This window comes from Lutra lutra, chromosome 7, assembly GCF_902655055.1.
Source record: "Lutra lutra chromosome 7, mLutLut1.2, whole genome shotgun sequence".
NCBI classification, from domain to species: Eukaryota; Metazoa; Chordata; class Mammalia; order Carnivora; family Mustelidae; genus Lutra; species Lutra lutra.
The window spans coordinates 72595185-72598589 of record NC_062284.1 but is presented as its reverse complement, the minus strand read 5'-3'; the positions used below and the strand labels follow the sequence as shown (position 1 = coordinate 72598589).

General features: G+C 40.0%; 1 pseudogene; it reads left to right on the top strand.

Annotated features, from left to right (window-relative positions):
• The first annotated feature begins 1613 nt into the window (after window positions 1-1613).
• Window positions 1614-2972, top strand: LOC125104465 (MOB kinase activator 1A-like; annotated as a pseudogene).
• Window positions 2973-3405: the final 433 nt, after the last annotated feature.

The following is a 3405-nucleotide window of genomic DNA, read 5'->3' as shown; positions in this document are numbered from 1 at the left end:
TAAGAGTACCACAGTCACAAAGCCTGGAGAAAACTATAGGAGAAATATTTTGCATTTTATGTTACACAGGAAGATTGGCACCCTAGTAAGGGAAAATATTTCATAGAATGATATTGAATGGCTGTTATTAATACATAATTTACATAACAATAAAGTGCAGCAAATTCAACAATTCTATAGGATTTGATGTATGTATGTATTTATGAAGCCATCACTACAGTTGAGAAAATGAACACATACATCACCCCAAAATTTCTTTTTTTTTTTTTTTAAAGATTTTATTTATTTATTTGACAGAGAGATCACAAGTAGATGGAGAGGCAGGCAGAGAGAGAGAGAGAGAGGGAAGCAGGCTCCCTGCTGAGCAGAGAGCCCGATGCGGGACTCGATCCCAGGACCCCGAGATCATGACCTGAGCCGAAGGCAGCGGCTTAACCCACTGAGCCACCCAGGCGCCCATCACCCCAAAATTTCTTCATGTCACTTTGTAATCCTTCTCTCAACCCTCCTCATCCCCATTTCTAGGGAACCTTTCTGTCAGAAATTAGTTTGCATATTTTATAATTTGCAAAAAAGAAATCATATGTATCTTTTGCCTGGATTCTTCTCAGCATAACTATTTTGAGATTCTTCCATAGTCATATTTATCAAGACTTTGTTTCTTTCTGTTGCTGTGTACTACCCCATCATATGCCTATAAAACAACTTGTCTATTCACCTGTTGCTGACCATCTCAATTAATCTGAGTTGGGCTCTTAGAAATAAAGCTGCTATGAACATTTGTGTTTAAGATGTTTTATAGACATATGCTTTCATTTCTCTTGGATCAATTTCTGGAGTACAACGGCTGGGTCATATGGTAGGCATACATTTGACTTTTTTTTTAATCATTTTTTAAATTTATTTTCAGCATAACAGTATTCATTGTTTTTGTACCACACCCAATGCTCCATGCAATCCGTGCCCTCTCTAATACCCACCACCTGGTTCCCCCAACCTCCCACCCCCCCACCGCTTCAAACCCTTCAGATTGTTTTTCAGAGTCCATAGTCTCTTTGGGCATTTACCCCAAAGATACAGATGTAGTGAAAAGAAGGGCCATCTGTACCCCAATGTTCATAGCAGCAATGGCCACAGTCACCCAACTGTGAAAAAAACCAAGATGCCCTTCAACGGACGAATGGATAAGGAAGATGTGGTCCATATACGCTATGGAATATTATGCCTCCATCAGAAAGGATGAATACCCAACTTTTGTAGCAACATGGACGGGACTGGAAGAGATTATGCTGAGTGAAATAAGTCAAGCAGAGAGAGTCAATTATCATATGGTTTCACTTATTTGTGGAGCATAACATTTGACTTTCTTAAACCAACTTGTTCTAGTAGCTGTTTTATAGATTCTTTTGAGTTTTCTGCTCAGACGGTTATGTTGACTGTTAAAAGATAAGTTCACTTCCCCCTTTCCAGACTGTGTGGCATTTGTTTCTTCTCCATGCTGTATTGCATTGGCTGGAACCTCTACTTCAGTATGAAATGCAAGTGGTGAGAGCCAAAACTCTCCCCTTATTTCTGAAACTAAGGAGAAATCATTTAGGTTTTCACCACCAACTATGACATTTGATGTAGGTTTTCGGTTGAGCCCTTTTTCATTAAGGAAATTTCCTTCAATTCCTTATTCACTGAGAGTTTCTCTCAGGAATGAAACTGGATTTGTCAGACACTTCTTCTGTACCTATTGAGGTACCTTCCTAAATTGCTCATCTGCTATGTGCCAGTCTCTTTGGATATATTACTGATACGTTGTCACAACAAAATATTAAAGAAGATATCATTCTCCCAAATTTATAAATAATAAAACAAGCTCAAGGGGGACCTGGGTTGCTCAGTCAGTTAAGCGGCTGCCTTCTGCTCAGGTCATGATCCCAGGGTCCTAGGATCAAGTCCCACATCTGGCTACTTGCTCAGCAGGGAGCCTGCAGCTCCCTCTGCTTGTGCTCTGTATCTCTCTCTCTCTCTCTCTCTCAATTCAATAAGTAAAATATTTAAAAATAAATAAAAATAAAAATAAATAAAGCAAGCTCAAAAGTATCAAGAACTTGATGGCAGAGCTAATACGTCTGAACACAGAGATAGATGATAGAAAAAAGCCTGTTCCCTGATTTTCAGATCAGCAAGGTGGGGGAGGCCAGCGTAGCAACTTGCTCCTGCTAGACCTGTGGTTCATAGCAGAGGCACCCAGTACTTTCATGGGCCAAGAGTTGAGGACTGTTTGCTTCCTTCTGGTGCCTGCCTGGGCTCTGAATCCAGACAGCACTGGGGGCGAGCGGTCCCTCTCCTCTGAGGATAGAAGTTGAGCTACCTCTTCAGGCGCCACTCCTCTAAAATATTCAAACCAAAGAAGAATATGCCTGAGGGTTCTCATCAGCTCTTAAAACAGGCAGAATCAACTCTAGGAAGTGGAAATCTGAGACAAGCTCTTACGTTGCCAGAGGGAGAGGACCTCAGTGAATGGATTACAGTTAACATTGTAGATTTCTTCAACCAGATCAACATGCTGTATGGAGCTATTACAGAATTCTGCACTGAAGCAAGCTGTCCAGTCAGGTCTGCAGGTCCAAGATATGAATATCATTGGGAAAATGGTACTAATATTAAAAAGCCAATCAGATGTTTGGGTTCAGGATCAGCTTGATGATGAAAGTTTTGCCTTCTAATATTGGTGTCCCCTTTCCAAAAAACTTTATGTCTATGGCAAAGACCCTTCAAAGGATTTTTCTGGGTTTATGCATATTCGTCACCAGCAGTTTGATTCTGTGATGCAGCTGTGAGAGGAGGCCCACCTCAACATCCCCCTTAAGCCCTTCATTTTCTTTCTTCAGGAGTTTAATCTGATTGATAGGCATGAGTTGGCACCTCTTCAGGATTTAATCGAGAAGCTTGTATCAAAGACAGATAAATGCTTCTTCTAGAACATAGTTCCCTTCCTGCTTCATCTGCTAGAGCTATCTCATTGTTATCTATTAAAGACTAGTGATATGGACTTTAAGAAAACAGGATAAAAAGACACCTATTGTTTCTGTCTACTGATGAAATTGTTCTAAGTTAGATTGGCCCAATCCTTCAGTGAGAAATTCAAGATGCAGCAGACTCTGAGGAACTGTGTGGCCACTCCTGTTATTGTCAGAGTTATACTGGTTGTAACATGTGGTAACTGACATGTAGTCTATTTGTTTACTTACTCCTTTACTGAAGAAAATGATTGAGTGCTTCAGGTGACAGCATAATGAAGACTGAGAATTCTCACCAATACTTTATTAACAAGTTTCCAGAATAAATTACCTAATAAGGCAATCAGATCAGTTTTATTCCGCTTTTATTTACAAAAAGAAGAGGTATTTTAAA